The sequence below is a fragment of the Octopus sinensis genome, linkage group LG3 (assembly GCF_006345805.1).
Source record: "Octopus sinensis linkage group LG3, ASM634580v1, whole genome shotgun sequence".
Classification (NCBI taxonomy): Eukaryota; Metazoa; Mollusca; class Cephalopoda; order Octopoda; family Octopodidae; genus Octopus; species Octopus sinensis.
In genome coordinates this window covers 52,067,127-52,085,576 of record NC_042999.1, presented here as the reverse complement: position 1 = coordinate 52,085,576, position 18,450 = coordinate 52,067,127, and the positions used below count along the sequence as shown (strand labels likewise).

The following is an 18,450-nucleotide window of genomic DNA, read 5'->3' as shown; positions in this document are numbered from 1 at the left end:
ACGAGTGAGTTACATACACCAATAAAATTATTATTACTCACACATACGCACGCACGCACACACACACATACACACATACACAGACACGTACACTCACGTACACACACACACGCACGTACGCACACACACACACACACACACACACACACACGCTCATATATTTATATATATACGTGTTGTGTCCGTATGGCTGAGGCAAGTTAGACAATCATGGATTTTACGAAGTACAACTTAATTCACCCGATAGATGGCTTTACTCATTGGCAGCAGCCTATTTGTAAGTAGAAAGTTGTTGTGTCTACGCTCAACTTCTATTCAAAATAGAGAAAGGGAATGAATTTTAAATAATATTATATAACGAAAAGCAGTGAATATTTATTTACTGAGCATCTAGCAGTTCCTGTGACATCTCACATCTCAGCTGTTTTAATAGCGGAGCGGTACTGTGAACACTTGATATAGATATGGTTCATTTCGCCTCTTAGAAACATATCATCATCTAATTATTCCAATAAAAACAAACACTCGAATAATTATTTCATCCGCAGATGTTCACTCCTGAACTGTACCTTCTTTAGGAATTAAAGTAGATGCTATCCCAGGCCGACTAAATCAACTAAATCTTTATTCTAATCGGCCTGGATTATATTATGGCCAATGTAGTCGGCAAAGAAGAATTAGTTTTTAAGTGACCTGGTTATGGGAATGGAGCTTAATAAACACATTTCCATACTGCAGAAAAACAAACTGTTGTCATGCCGAAATAGAGAAAAATCCCTCCGAAAGTCTCTATTGCAGGGGATATTGAGATTATTTTTCAATAATCAGAATCAATTTGTATGTTCCAAATCAAACATGGATCCGACAAAGCATATCTTAATTTTTCTGAGACACTTATTAAATGGCATTATCTATCAGTTATTAGTATAACTGAGCAGGGGCTCGATCTGTCTTTCAACCTGTCCAGGTCATTAAATATATTTTCAGTCTAGAAGCAATTGTCAGAGTCAGTAAAGTATCATACAGGAGGCCATGATATCTCTTACGTCTCTTAGTATTGTCAAGGTAATAACAGTGAGGATGCTAGCGCCAAGTTGTGTCCACTTTGCCATTTCCATTGGATGCTATCGATAGACTAGAGAAGGAATAGTTGCGTTCTTAGACAACCGCTACTCCTTCAAAAACACTTTAGCTCAGACGGCACCATGAGCAGAAAACGTTTGGGTACAGGTGTTTAGAGCATCCATAACAGCCGTCAAAGATCATTCATTCGTATAGAAATGTGTGTATACGCGTGTGTATATGTGTATGTACGCGTGTGTGTATTCGTATGCGTGTGTTTGTGTTTGCGTGCGTGTTTGTATGTGTGTGCGTATGTGTGCGTGTGTACCTGTGTTAATAAAAATATGAAACAAAAATACTTAATATACATCTATCATTTTCCTTCCAATGACGATATGCAGGAACGATATAAAATATTTCACATACACGAGTTCTATAAAGATGAAAGTTACGCGGGAAGCTGTGTCTCTGTGAAGAGGAAAAGCAACTGCTTAAACAGTCCTTTGTCAATGTTAACTATTGAACTGACAAAACATATTATTGACTCCTAAATCACTGGCTTATTTATCAATTGGATCGCTACAAAACAGATAGGAGTCTGAATTAATCTGAACATCTGTGTATAGAGGTACTTTTATGTTTATAAAATGCATGTGACTATGCATATGCAGATCATAAAAAAATATGTCTATGTATGCGTATGTGGATACGTATCTATGTGTATTACCGACGCACACACACACGCATGTATTCAGGTATGGTTCATGCGTATATATTTGTATTTCTCTATAAGTAAACATATCTATTACACATACACGACAGGTTAGACACAAGTACAGCGGGATAGAGAGGAAACATGAGATAGTGTTTGTATAATACAATTAAAAAAAGAAAAGAAAACAGAGGTACAGATATTTCTGTTTCAATTTATTATTTGCGAATTCTCATATGGCAAACTGTAGAGATATGTCTCCGATGGTGACTGGCTTTCATCCTGTTCAGCAACGGTTTGTAGCATATGTGATGGTGAGAGGGACAAAAGCAGAACGACACCGTGTCTTTAATCTTGCCTGCGTTTGCATCATTCTCTCAAAGCACACTCACATGCATGTGGGCTTTCATACACACACGCACACACACACACACACACACACACATATATATATATATATATATACAAATCACCGTGACCGTGACCGTGACTGACCAGGCTATCAGATGTTGCTACACGTCGCTGGTCACAATGCGCTTCGCATTGTTTTTTAGCCTTCAAATGACGCCACCCCGCTGGCTAAACGAGCAGGCCAACAGAAGAAAGAGTGAGAGAAAGTTGTGGCGAAAGAGTACAGCAGGGATCTCCACCACCCTGTCTATGAAGTGCTCAGCCACTTGCACGTTAATTTCACGAGCAAGCTGTTCCGTTGATCGTATCAGCTGGGACCCGCGTCGTCGTTACCGACGGAGTGCTCATATATGCACTTATCTTGATCTATGCATACAAATATGTATGTTGCTTACTGATAACTAGGCATAAAGACACTCATGTATGTATTTATGCATGGTTTTGTGCGTAATATAGATGAGTAGATGCATGCCTGTTGAAATATATGGATGTATTTATGCATATCGATGCAACAGGGAATGCCCCGAACATCTCTTTCAGTTGGTGCTTGTTTGTTTGTTTGTTGAGCGAAGCGGTCTTCGTTCCAGAGTATAGTGGGAGAAGTCCGAAACGTGGTCCTTTGCTATTCGTAAGACCCGCAGAAGAGAAAGCGGGTCAACCCCCGACACCGAGAGCATCGGCGGATTGATGAATACGCATCAAGGCTCAGCGGTTGTGTAGGAAATCGGAGACAAGAAACAGGAAGAAAGAGTGAGAGAAAGTTGGAGCGAGTACAACAGGGGTTGCCACCAGGCCCTGCCGGAGCCTCGTGGAGCTTTAGGTGTTTTCGCTCAATAAACACACACAACGCTCGGTCTGGGAATCGAAACTGCGAGTCCGCTGCCCTTACCACTGGGCTATTGCGCCTCCACTTCTGTTGGTGCGTACGCCACTTGGAAATAATACCTATTTCTTTATTACCCACGAGGGGCTAAACATAGAGGGGACAAACAAGGACAGACATAGGTATTAAGTTGATTACATCGACCCCAGTGCGTAACTGGTGCTTAATTTATCGACCCCGAAAGGATGAAAGGCAAAGCCGACCTCGGCGGAATTTGAACTCACAACGTAACGGCAGACGAAATACCGCTAAGCATTTCACCCGGCGCGCTAACGTCTTTTGGAAATAATACCACTCACCCATTAATCAAAACACATGCTTTGTTCCCTGTTTCAATGAACTAGAATTTAAAATGCGCTCACCGCAAAGTAACGGTTTCGTGATTCCACATCAGGACGGTTTTAATACTTCATAGTGGAACAACCCATAATATGGTGATTTGTCATTACATATCTGTAGTCAGAACAAGAAGTAAAATAGAAAGAGAGTTAGACAAAGAGACAGAGAGACATAGAGACATAGAGACAAAGAGAGAGAGAGAGAGAGAGAGAGAGAGAGAGAGAGAGAGAGAGAGAGAGTGGAGATATATAATGTTAGGAGTTCAATGTGACTTGAACAGATTGCTATAGACAGTCTAAGCATTTCATAGGGAGTTTATTGAGAGTATTGTGGCCTGAAAATAAACCGGAGTATCACAAAATTTTCCGGCTTTTATATCTGGGTTGTTTATTGATTGTCTGATTATCTCAATCAGTGTGTGCGCATGTGAGTACGCGTATGCGCGCCTTCATGTGTGTGTGTGTGTGTGTGTGTGTATTAAGAATGTAATAGATATGTATATGCTGATAAACATAGCTGATAGATAGATTTCATTGTCAATCGATCTTCTAACTGATATCTGCTGGTATTTCACCCATTTGAACCCCTGTCATTGCTTTTTTTTTCCCCCGCTACAAATTGAACAGTTAACCTTTCTCTTTCTTTTCCTCTATCTCATTCTTCCCCCCCCCCACACTTTCTTCCTCTTTCCTCCTTCCTTTCTTTCGCATTCCCAGCCTCCTCCCCCCTCCTGCTGCTCTCTCGTGCTGGTGGCGCTAATTGTTGAGGTAGTGATGGTGATGACGTTCGTAGAGAAGGCAGTGGCAGTGTTGGCAGTGGTAATGGTGGTGGTGATGATGCTGACAGTGGTGGTGGCGGCGACGGTGATGTTTGCGGTGGTGGTGGTGGTGGTGGTGGTGGTGGTAGTGGTGGTGGTGGTGGTTTTGTTGGAAGGCGACGAGCTGGCAGAAACGTTAGCACGCCGGGCGAGATGCTTAGCGGTATTTCGTCTGCCGTTACGTTGTGAGTTCAAATTCCGCCGAGGTCGACTTTGCCTTTCATCCTTTCGGGGTCGATAAATTAAGTACCAGTTACGCACTGGGGTCGATATAATCGACTTAATCCGTTTGTCTGTCCTTGTTTGTCCTTTCTGTGTTTAGCCCCTTGTGGGTAGTAAAGAAATAGGTTGTGGTTTTGTAGGGTAGAGTAGTATTTCTTTTTTGAGTGCTGCAAATTGACCACATATCCAGTGCAAAATACTTGTTGAATATATCTAGGTTATGTAACCGACTTGATGTTCTTTTATTCTTTTATTTTTTCAATTGTTTCAGTCATTCCAATGCGGCCATGCTGGAGCACAGCCTTTTATCGAACAAATCGACCTCAGGACTTATTCTTTGTAAGCCTAGTACTTATTCTATCGGTTACGAGGACGCTAAGTTACGGGGCCGTAAACACACCAACATCTGTTGACAAGCAATGGTGGGGGAACAAACACAGACACACAAGTACATGCATACATGCATACATACATATATGCATATATATATGTGTGTGTGTATACGACGGGCTTCTTTCAGTTTCCGTCTATTAAATTCGCTTACAACGCTTTAGTCGGCCCGAGGTGATAGTGGATGGCACCTGCGCAAGGTGTCACGCTGTGGGACTGAACCCGGAACCATGTGGTGGGAAGCAAGCTTCTTACCACTCAGCCACGCCTGCGCCTAAGTATATAAAATATCTGTATAAGTAATATACATGTTTGAAGGTAGAGGGAGTTAGTGTCTCAAATATCGCTAAAGTATCGCATGTTCTTCTCTTTCCAGTAAGAGAGGGACTAAACAATATTCCAGATGGGTTCATTGGATAACTGCACAACAACGACTTCATTGAACGGACTATATGAGCGAATTCTCTTTCTAACACACACTCGTACGTACGTACATACATACATACATACATACATACACACACACATACATACATAAATAAATACATACATAGCAAAAATTAATAGAGGTCACAAAAGTGGCGGAGGGTGCTGACCAGCACTGCTTATACTAAAATAAACTCCAGAGCCACTAAAGAGGGAAACAGATTAGGTTTATCCGTGGAAAGAAAAGCCTACAGAAAAGACCACGGTAACCTCGGGCAATAATGTCATGCAAAAAAACGCATTACAGTAAGTTACTCTCTTTTTTTCTTTCTTTCTTTTCGGTTCATAGAATTATGATCAAGCTGGCTTCGTCAATCACACGTACCATCCTTGCTACATTCACCTATCTTTTTTTGAAACATTCACTAGACTAAAATTCCCTCTCTACTCTCACCTTCCTCTTCAAGTGATACTTGAAGAAGTTGATGAGAGATTGACCAGAGAGGAAAGTGTTTGTCTTTCAGACGCGTCCACCATACACATATTTCGCCATAGCCACAATTACGATGAAAATGGCTCTTCCTTCCCGTTTCAAGGAAGAAGGCGCGATAGACTCGGTTGATAAACTGACTCGTCCCACACACAGTAGCAGTCGCTCGACATAGGCGCACAGGTCGGAAATGCTTGGACACTGTACGAGTGCTTGCAGAACGGTTTCGTCGCTCTGACCGCAATCTCAGGTAGGTCGGCTCCATGTTTCTCGAGCCATGCCTGTAGAGATTATCTCGAACGGGTAGCGCTTCTCGATAGCACTGATAGGCCAGGGATCTCTGGAAGTTGACCATAGGTCCCGGCTCGTAGACAGACAGACAGATGGACAGACAGACAGACAGCCAGATATACAGATAGATAGATAGATAGATAGATAGATAGATAGATAGATAGATAGATAGATAGATAGATAGATAGATAGATAGATAGATAGATACACACGTGCCAGACAAGAATAATGTAAGCACCTTGTTAAATCGAAGTTACTATCTGGACAAAATTCAATTCTTCATGCTTGACATTCTGTTATCAAATGTTGTTTTGTGTCACCCTAGACTTTTATTTTTTCGGACTCAATGGAATAATTACCAGTTGAGCCAAGGGGTCAATGTAATCGACTTACTCCTATCCCCAAAATTTCAAGTTTTGTGATCTGAGATATTTTTTAAATATCGAATTGATTACATTTGGCATCAATCATAGCTTTTATACGCCGTGGAATTGACCCGTACAAATTTTGACAGCCGTTAGGAATCTTGTTTTAGTTCTTCCAGTGACGATGGCAGAGAGAAGTGACTTCTCACTTACGATGCCAAAAGGCACTACAAATGCTTGATTATATTGAAATTCGGAGGGGCTGGTCTTTCCAAGTGGTCTGATTCATTTTGTGCTCTTCGAAACTATTTTGAATAAATCGATGCATCTTAGTTGGAGGAGCAGGACTGATAGTGATAGACAAGTCTTTGTACCTGGGCAACACACTTGACCGTTCTTGCTCCTTGGATGATGAATTATCTTTCAGGCAAGACAGCTGATCCTCTAGGGGGCGCTTCCGTCTCATGTCTGATCTCAACGTGGCATATCAAAAGGCAAACAAAAGAGGCTCTGTACCTTGCAAATGCTCTGACGTCTCTCCTTTACTCGTGTGAGACGTGAACTCTTTACAAACATCATGTAAGGTTCCTCAAAGGATTGCATCAGAGATGTTTTGGACACATTCAAAATGTTGGCTGGTCCTTGAGGATTCCAAGCACAGAATTCTTAGGAGAACCGACATCCTGGACATTTAAGCAATAATGCACAAGTACCATTTACGTTGGAGTACACATCTTGTTTGAATGAATGATCGGAGGGTCCCTAAACAGAACTAGTTTGTGGAAAGCGCTCCCAGTAGAAACCAAGACTACGATTTAAGGATTACGTGAATTCCTTGTTAGAGGTATGGGAAATATGGGGAACAGCGGTGTCAATTAGAAAAGCAATGCTTGTCCTTACCACAAATTGACAAAACAGTAAAGGAAGGAATGCGTATTTTCGAAAAATTTGATCTAATCTTCCCGGCAGCTCGCTTCATATTCGCTGCGGTATTTTTCTTATTCATAATTATTATTGATGTGTAAGCGAGAGACCGAGAAGAGACAGCAATGTGCATATATATATATATATATATATATATGTGTGTGTGTAGAGAGAGAGAGAGAGAGAGAGAGAGAGAGAGAGAGAGAGCGATGGGGGAGAGAGGGGTCGTGTATGAATATGGATGTATACTCTTTACTCTTACCCTTTTACTCTTTTACTTGTTTCAGTCATTTGACTACGGCCATGCTGGAGCACCGCCTTTAATCGAGCAACTCGTCCCCGGGACTTATTCTTTTGTAAGCCCAGTACTTATTCTATCGGTCTCTTTTGCCGAACCGGTAAGTAACGGGGACATAAACACACCAACATCGGTTGTCAAGCAATGCTAGGGGGACAAACACAGACACGCAAACACACACACGCATATATACGACGGGCTTCTTTTCAGTTTCCGTCTGCCAAATCCACTCACAAGGCTTTGGTCGGCCCGAGACTATAGTAGAAGACATTTGCTCAAGGTGCCCCGCAGTGGGACTGAACCCGGGACCATGTGGTTGGTAAACAAGCTACTTACCACACAGCCACTCCTGTGCCTATGATTTAAAATATTGTAAAATATTGTAAAATATGTAATTAAAATATTAAATTTAATATTTTACTCACAAATTAGCACTTTTCGTATATAAATATTGCAATCCATGTGTTTACATTTTCAGACACGTGTTGTTTTGGAGTATCTCAGGGAAGTTTATATATATATATATTCCAGTTTCCTGAGATGGTTCTCATTAGAACATAGTTTCCTTTCATTGTTCTTGCCGATTCTTAATTCCTGGTTCGTGATGGTTTCAGATTTGATCTAATCTTCCCGGTAGTTCGCTGTCACATATCCATGCTGCTAGCTATTCGCTGCGGTATGCATTTTACTATTATTATTATCATTATTATTATTATTATTATTATTATTATCATTATTATTATTATTATTATTATTATTATTATTATTATTATTATTATTATTATTATTATCAGCATCATCATCATCATTATTATTATTATTATTACTTGGTCGCTTTGTCCGTCGCTAGTCATTCATGTATTGCCACTTGCTGCTTGCATCGATGAGTAACAAAATAGAATAATCCAAATGGCTGCTGCGTTTTGCAATTGAGGTGGGTGAGGCAGTAATTGAATTCCCATCATGCTGTTATGTTGTAATTTCACACAAAACTCGATTTACATATTGATCTCTAACTATTCAGAAAAATATCTGTTTAACACTCAACACACAACTCTGATCTATGTACTTACACACACGTGCATATAGACATATGCATACATAGATACACACATACAATACACACACACACACACACACACACACACACACACACATACGGCGAGTTCTATTTAACATAATTTAAAGTCAGTGAGGCGCAAAATGGAACGATCATTTGTTTTGAAATATGAAAGCCATTCGACGAAAACACATATCTGTTTACAGGACAAAGGTTTCAAGTGCTTGCCAATGGGTTCAGCAGGGAATTGCATTACAATTAGATTTCTTTTTCATTGTGTTACCATTTATACTTTAGTCTGATTTTGAGATTTAGAGTGGGGATGGATTTTTGCTGTTCTTTTCTTTGTTTGTTTTTTTGATGTTATTGTTTACCATTGGCTTCTTGCTTGAAACAGAAGGCTCATCTGTTATTGCATCAGCAACTAATTGGCTAAAGGTAATGGCTCGGGGGAGCATTCTGCTAACTAAAAACGCAGGCAGTAGCGTCCGACATCTCTAATAACAGACAGACAAAATACTTCGATCAGTAGAATTTTGCTTTTATTGTATAAACTTAACAGAAAAGCATTGTCTCTTCAACTCACGGAGTTCCAGTAGTAAAAGCCATCGTACATCACAAACGCGTGTGTGTACAAGCGAAGAAACAGATGCACACACACACACACACACACACACACATATTACTGGGTTCAAATTTTGGTAAAAATCCAGCGGTCTTCGATTAAATCAAATCCAGTGCTCAACTGGTACTTATTTTGTCGACTCCAAAACGATGAAAGGTTAAGTCGTCCTCGGTGGCATTTGAACTCAGAACATAAGGCTGACGAAATATCGCTAAACATTTTGTCTTGCGTGCTAACGACTCTGCCAGCTCTCCGCTTTGAACACTCACAGAAGATTAATATACCTTATCTATCTTTCTAACATACCTTATCTATATTTCAGTTGTTTCTGTCATTAGCCTACGGCCATGCTGGGGCACTGCTTCGAAGGATTTGGTCGAACAAATCGACTTCAGTACGCTTTTTCTTTTTTTGGTTTGCTACTTATTATATCGTTTACTTTTCATGACCGCTAAGTCATTGAAACGTAAACAAACCAACGCCGGTTATCGAGCGGCGGTAGGGAACAAACACAAACGCAAAAAGACACAGACGCATGCACACACACACACATACACAGTCATATATACGACATGCATATCGACAAACAGACTGAGTGAGTGAGTGAGTGAGTGAGAGTGATACAAGAAGGACTTCTTTAAGTTTCTCTCGACGATATCAACTCACAATTCTTTGGTCACCTAGGGGCTATAATAAATGCGCCAGCCTGAGGTGTCACGCAGTGGGACTGAACCTGAAACCATAAGCTTTAGGAGCAAACTTCTTACCAGACAGTAGCGGTATTAGATTGAAATAACCGTTTCTGTATCATACTCAATGTAAATACACCACAAAAAAAAAATTAAATGCAACACTCGTCCGGAGATTGCATCTTTTATGGAGAAACTGTGCTTAAAACACAGAAACATATCAGTAGTTTGATAAGGAGATTTAATTTAGGTATATATTAAAATGTATAGATAGCTGTTATTTGGACATCCCAATTTTGGAACATCGAGTCGAATGAAGTTTCCATATGTTGAGTATAACGTCATCGGAGAGAAATACCTACAGACTCAAAGGGAAACCACTTTTATCCGCTTTGCTGAGGGAATCACAAAATCACATCTTCAACCACAGTTCAATCCGGAAGTTTAGTGGCATACCTATTTGAGCACTCCGAGTGCTCTTATATTAGTTGGTGTCACCCTGACGAAAAATCCTCGATCTTTATATATATATATATATATATATATATATATATATATATATATATATATAGTTAAATTTGAAATTAAAATTTAGATAAGAGTCATAAAAAAAATATCCAAACCTTCTTTCGGGTTGTGTGCCTGCAGAGCACGTTCATCACTTATGGCTACCAGGCGTCATCCGTGGTACTCCGCTTTCGTCGCTGGATTTATGTAACAAGTTCCTGGGTGCACGTTTTAAATGACTGATACAGAAGACGGAGTATTACTAGAAGCTTTATTCAGCATTACAATTGTTTCGGCTGCCTGCTGCCTTGCTCCCTAGTGGGTGGGGATTGGTATAATGACATCAGTTGCATCGCACAGTGCAAAGGAGCCTCATCAGGTGACTTAATAGAATGTGTGCGTGCTTGTGTGTGTGTACGTGTGTGTGCATATGTGTGTCATTCAGGATATCTAATGCCGGTTGCACTTATACGTTCCACTGTTTTACTTCCTTCGGGCCTCTGTGAATATGCCGCAGCTTAAGATGAATCCTCACTTCAGATCCATTGGCTGTTAGTTGAGTTCAAAAGAGAAAGAATTGGATTCAATATTATCTAAGAATTGAAACCGTTTCAGTCCACATGACTCATTGATAATTCGAATCCACGTCCAAGCAATCAGACATCAAGAAACATTCTGTAGATTTCATTTTGCAAATAATATTAAAATGTAATTTCAAATGATATTTCAAGTGTATTGAGTTATGCAAATAATATACAGGAAGCGTCCAGTTTAGCCTTATTGATTATCTATTGAATTATGCGAATGCTATTAAAACGTTAAGATATTTTCAGAATAAGATTATAATTTGTAAATACTGACATTTTTACTTCATGGTAAAATATGGTTGTTGGTTTGATTTTAATCCGGAAAATTAGTGTGAAATCCTGTTGATCTTTGAACTAAATATTTACTGGATTGATTCATTACATTTTAATGCAATGTCATTCCGTGTAACTGTCTGACCATCTGGCAAGCGACATTCTCTTTTCACAGTTTTACAGTTTTCTGAGCCTCAAGTTGATACAAGCGGTTAGTTATTTTCACAGTGATGCAAGCCGTGTTAGTCAAATGTGTGCGATGGATACTAAGAGAAACGTGTGAAGTATATTGTCTTTGTTCTTGTTTCGTAGATGTAATGTGTGAAGGGCAGCACAATGATATTGAGTACCTTTAGCAAAATACAGGCATTTGTGAATATTAGGTATGGTTAGTTAATCAGAGTAAATATTGTTATTTTCACGAATCACTGCTACGGAAGAACCTATGATGCGTTGCGATGCCAATATCATTACCCTTTCTATAAAGGTTTTATAAATATCATAACTCATTTCTCTTTCTATGGACACCTTAAAACTCCTTGAGACATCTCACTTCTCACAAAGACTCCACAAAAAGCCTGACTCATTGCCCTTCCTAGACAGACAAACAGACAGACAAACAGATCGATAGATAGATGCATTTTTCCCCTTATTCCTCAATTTCAAATTGAAATTTCTATTTTGAAGAGATTATTACCTCCCGTGCATTAACTATCCACTAGATGGCGTCATGTGTTTAACATATTCTGGTTGCGAATTTAAAAGGTTCCAACTAACCTGTACATGAAAGTCAAGGTGTTGTGTTTCGGGTGAGCTGTTTGTCCTACATAACGCGACTATGGAAGAGCAACTTGAAATCAATATCTACACCTGAAAGACTATATTGAAGACAACTTACTGATTTCGTTTTTCGTTTAAACTAAAACATTTACTTCTATAAAATGCTCTCACAAGGTACAACCCCCTGGAAACAGTTACCCCGTATACAGATACTAAGAATACTCATTTATCTCTCTCTTTTTTCTTAGATTACTAAACTACTCTCACTGCATAAGGAAAATGAAAAACATAAAAAAGGAGTATGTACATTCCATAAATTTCTTCCAGACTAATTATTTTCCATCTTTAAGCAATGTTTCACTTCATAATATGCTTAATTGATATACCTCGGGTTATGTAATGTTGTTCCTTTCAAAAAGATTGAAAGAGTGCCATACATTATTATGACTGACAAGAAATTTTAAAACTTCATAAGTACGCTAACAAAAATCAAATCTGCGTATTCTATGCATCTTATTTCTTGATTTTAAATTAACAGTTTTAATCCTGCGATATATTAGGATAAATCACTTCAATGTAGTAAACGCTAAGAGACACCCCGAGCAGGCCAATATGTATATATATATATATATATATATATATATATATATATATATATATGTATGTATGTATATATATATATATGTATATATATATGTATATGTATATATATGTATATATATATATATATATATTTATATATATATATATATATATATGTATATATATATAAATATATAAATATATATATATATATATATATATATATATATATATATATACATAGATGTGTGTGTATACATATATGTGTGTGCATGTATGCATGCATATATATGTGTTTGTGTGTGTAGGGAGAGAAAGAAAGGGAGAGAGGAATTACGTAATTGTGTCCGAATATTTTAACGGTGATCGATGCCAAACTATAAAGCTATTTTGAGATTTTGTATAGCGGTGCAGTTCAATGAAGACGCACTCAAAACTCGTAGAAAGCGTAAAATTCGGCAGAACATTGGAAGGAAACGAATATTGGAACAAAGTGCTTAGCGTTCTATTTATGAATCTGAGAAGTTCATAGTAAATTATTTAAACAATTTCGGTTACAGATACTCTCTTGGATTTGATGCTAACAATGTATATTGAGAAAGATCTCATTGATCCTACGTAGAAAACGTAAATAATTTTATATTTCTTAACATCAGATGAAAGTGTCAATACGGGGAGGTAATATTTATTGCCACTTAAAAACCTGGATGTTCTGTTTGGACATACTTTACTGCAATGGTTACCATGAAAAAAATCTCCCATATTGGCTTTTTCGTGCAAAATGCATCATTGTTTAAATCGGTAGCGGGGAGATGAATCACCACCACCTCTTGCACCGAAACTACCACATCACGTGATTTCGACCTTTTCTTGATATTATCAATGATGGACGCTCGACCGCTAAAGGTAGCAGTGATTCATCTTCCCGCCAGTGATATATACAAAATTAGTACCATAACAGGCGCCTATGTCCCGATGAACCAGTTAACTTGTTAAAAATATATATATATATTAGCGACAGAGGGATTATTAATACAGAGAGCAATTATATGTCTCCTCTTAAATGTGGGCGTTCTGTACAAGAGAACATTTTGCACCAAAAGCCAATATCAGAGATTTTCTCATGCGATAATTCATTAATTTTTTCTTTTAATCCGATCCGAGGTTGGGGCGGTCATAAATTTTGAATACTATTAATGACGAAAGTAAAATGTATTCAGTCTAGAGAAGAGGTCATGTTGCAGTTAATATATATACAAGGCGGCTGGCAGAAACGTTAGCACGCCGGGCGAAATGCTTAGCGGTATTTCGTTCTGAATTCAAATTCCGCTGAGGTCGACTTTGCCTTTCATCCTTTCGGGATCGATTAAATAAGTACCAGTTACGCACTGGGGTCGATATAATCGACTTAACCCGTTTGTCTGTCCTTGCTTGTTCTCTCTGTGTTTAGCTTCTTGTGAGTAGTCAAGAAATAGGTATTTCGTCTGCCGTACGTTCTGAGTTCAAATTCCGCCGAGGTCGACTTTGCCTTTCATCCTTTAGGGGTCGATTAAATAAGTACCAGTTACGTACTGGGGTCGATGTAATCGACTAATCCCTTTGTCTGTTCTTGTTTGTCCTCTCTATGTTTGTCCCCTTATGGACAATAAAGAAATAAATATATATACAAGGTGACTGTCTCCAACCTTGTCTTTTCACTTACCATCAAACGATGTTCACCAATGCTAGATAACCAGTATCATCACTTAACTCTTAGTTCTCCCCCCTCTCTCTCTTTCTCTCTCCCTATTTTATGATATATCCCGATATTTTAAAACCCTACAATGTGTCTCGTCTCCTGAGGCTGTTTACTGCCTCTCATTCTAACATGTCTAAGGTAATAGAAATTATTGTTAACTCAACATATTCTAAAATTACATTTTGTTTTCTTAATTATTCAATATAAACGGTGGAATTCATTTATTTTTGAATGAAACATATTCTACAAAAACTACTTCCAAATTTTCTCAAGCAAAAGATTTTCAGTTGATAATTTTTATTTTTAGCAGATCATTGGCCGGTCAACAACGTATTATATATCCGATATAATTTCACTGAAAGCGAAATTTTTGATATGAAAGAGGCGTCTGGAAGGAAGCCAACTTTTCGAAACTCTGCCGCATATTGACGTTTCCCTAAGGAAAACTATAGATTGTTTGACATCTTTGCAGAAAACCATTCTTGTAATTATTCTGTCTTTCCATAAGCAGATATTAGCCGTATTTGAAATGTCTACATCTTAACAGTTTGCTGTCAAAAATAGAACTTCTGCTTTCTTTGAGAAAGTTCCACGAGAACATAGAATTGGATATGAAGAATCGAGTTCTTAGATTATAGTAAAACAATACGAGGGCGGAAGATTGGTAGAATCGCTAGTTGATCGCAATATTTAGTTTCATTCTTCCTAATTCTAGATCCAAATTCCGTCGATGTTTTTTTAGCTTTTTTTTTTCTGTGATCGATAAATTCCACATCAGTGAACCGTGAGGGATATTTCACCCCTCTTTCTCCTGATTTATGTCAATATCGGTAATCGGTACACTGACATATATTGTAGAGATTGCCTTTAGTTTCTAATAAACCAAACCACCATTCGGTTCAAACTATTTCATATAATTTTTATTATCAATGACTTTAGGTAGGCAGTGACCTGGTAGAATCGTTACCGCATCGGACAAAATGCTCAGCCATATTTCGTTCGTCTTTACGTTCTGTGTTCAAATTCCGAAGTCGACTCTGCCTTCCATCCTTTCAGAGTTGACAAAATAAGTACCAATTACATACTAGGATTAAACTGATCGACCAGAAACTGCTGTCTTGTTGCCAAAACTGGAAACGATTATTAATGACTTTCAGAAAGGTATTAACATGGAAAATATATATGGAAAATTAAGCAGGGATTCTATATAGAAATTACTTTTTTTTTAGCTTCAACATGTATTCTTTGGGAATTCTCTCAGGATTAACAGACTACTACAGACATAATGAATACCACTCTTACGAAAATCCTGGTAATTCTGATCCAGAAATGACGATTCAAGTTTAGAGACGAAGGATCTCTGGAAGTGAGTCTAACATTAACAACTTTTCTAGTCCTTTTTATCTTTTAAAAAACTGCATTAGGCCTAAAACATTGCCAATTTAACACTGGTCCTTCGATATCCCCACAATTCGATATCCCTTCAAGAATCCACGATTAAGACAGTTTTCTAATCAATGCGTAACTCCGCCTCTTCAGATGCCGATTCCAAAGGCAGATCCCAAAGTTCAGATTGAAAATGTTTGCCAACAACAATCCAAGTAAGAAAAGTCGTTAGCCTTGTAAATTCTTACAATCCATCAGCCTCGTGAATTGTGATTACATCCTTAGAAATTTTTCAATCAAATAGTGAATAACCCTTCTCATCAAATTAACAATTAAAAGGAAATTAATCAGGAACCAAAATTATTCCATTTTTCTGTTTTTCATTCATTACTCCTGACAATGTATATCTTTAATATTTCATCCCTTCCTAACGTACACAGAACTTTTGAAAATATCCTCCAATAGAGAGAATGTTATATAAACTCTCTTTTTCTCTCTCACCCTTTCTCTCTCACCCTTTCTCTCTCTCTCTCTCTCTTTCTCTCTCTCTCACTCTCCCTCTCTTCCATATATGGACACTTTTACTACACATATCAAGTGCTACATTAATTCTCAAAGGTCCTGAATAATTCGCTCCAATCCTATATCTTCAAGCCTTTGATTTCCTGGTGAACCTATATAACTAGCATGGCTAATCTAGATATTTCTAAACCATAAAATACTTCAGTTCTGTTCGGTTATTAATCCGAAATAAATCTGTGTAAACCCCGCAGAACTCTAGAGAACACTTCAAATGCAATGAGTAAATCATGAACTAGAAAGAAAATATGAACAGAAAAAAGAAAAAGAAATTTGTAAGATTGATATCAGACGAAGTAAAATTGTAAAACATGTTGAGTAAAAGTGAGACGCTTTTAGGTAAGAAACTTGTGTGAATATTCTACACTAAAACTGCAATTGTTCAGATCGTCTAAATTATGAAAGATAGTTTAATTAGTATCTGAGATTGGAGGAATATATAGTCAGTCGCGGAATCTCATAGAAGGAGCTTTGGGCTTGGGAACAAACAAGAACATTCTTCCTGATCAAGTCTACGTTTTATCTTCACCGGCATACTTAGTCCGGTGGAACATACAAACAACTGATGAATGTAGATGCGGTGAGAAAGCGACGGTGCGACATGTTCTGTCAAGCTGCAGGCTAGCACTAGACAGATATACATGACGCCACAATCAAGTCCTCGGTGTCATAAGCGCAGCACTCAAGGAGAAGATCGAGGGATATAATAGAGGAGAGTACCCAAAAGTGGAAAAGCACAGAAGGATATACTTCCAGAAGGAGGGGAAAGGACTTAAGAATAGGCCTTTTAAAAAAAGTATACGTGACAAGCGTAAGATGGAAGAGATAATGGGAGTTGGCTGCGGTTTTGGAAAGACTTTAACATTTCCACTCATAAAAACAACAAAAAGACCGGACTTAATCCTATGGAACACAACGGAAAATTGGAATTTTGCTAGAGCTGACAGTGGCATGGGAAGAGAACATCGCTAATGCAGAGCAACGGAAGGAGAAGAGGTATGGGAGATTAATCGAAGAGTAGAGAGAACAGGGATGGACTGTCGAGTATTACTACCTGGCAGTGGGGGCTAGAGCCTTCATTGAAAGGAAAATGGCGATGTTATTTCAAAGATGGTTTGCATTTTTGAGCTCAGAGCTGAGAAAAATAAGGAGGATACAGGAGGCAGTCGAAAAGGCAGCCTCTATATGTGGCTGAAAGGAGAAGACCCAAAACGGCTTGAAAGCCATAACATGCCGACTAGGAAATAGCGTCGCTAGGTGAGGCTGGCTGACACTTAAGCAGCATCGCTGATTGGCAGGTGGGCCAAGGTAGCAATCTTGTTCATAGCGCGCCCTCCTCCTGGTTCGAAGGCATGTACCACCAAACAGCTGGTCAGCTTTGGCTGCTGGAACTGAAACTAACACGACACTGTTGGAAAGCAGGTTTAGAGAGGGCGCGGGCTAAAACTACGCACCCTTCCCTTCCATTGGTCAGTTGAAGCTTAGACAGCGTCACGTGACAGATAGCTGGTAATGACTGCTGGAGCCTACTGGCGAGTATTTACAGGGAAATTTGGCAGGATGGTCATTCGCCCGCAGACATTCGTTGACGCTGCGTCGAAGAAACCAAAGAACAAAAGAAAAAATGAGAAAGAAGAAATGCACTCAACACCAGAACCGAAGACACCCCCGAAAGGTGGGGCTACGCCACGTCGAAAACGGAAGAGGAGTAGGGACCGAAATTGGATGTGGTTCCTCCTGATGTAGTCTTTAGCTACTTGATCCGATAAAGGAGCTGTTGAGGTAGCGAACCACGAAACGTGGTTGGAATTCCTCCTTGTTGTAATGTGGGTTCCTCCCACCGGTAAATGTATAACTGCCGTTGTACTGTAGTTGCTGTTTTATGCTAGTAGCCACAATAGTTACTAGTCATCGGATACCGTCGTATCTCTTCTTACCGGAATAGTAATACAAAAACTTCTTCTGTCTTACTATCGCTGATAGCGCCACAAAACACCGACTAGAACTGTCGACT

General features: G+C 38.9%; 1 long non-coding RNA gene across 1 annotated transcript; it reads left to right on the top strand.

The window, feature by feature from the left end:
* Nucleotides 1–465: 465 nt before the first annotated feature.
* LOC118762737 lies at nucleotides 466–16,715 on the top strand. The gene is made up of 3 exons (XR_004998488.1): nucleotides 466–659; nucleotides 4,572–4,577; nucleotides 16,706–16,715. It is a non-coding gene; the product is annotated as an uncharacterized LOC118762737 (long non-coding RNA).
* The last annotated feature ends 1,735 nt before the right edge of the window (nucleotides 16,716–18,450 follow it).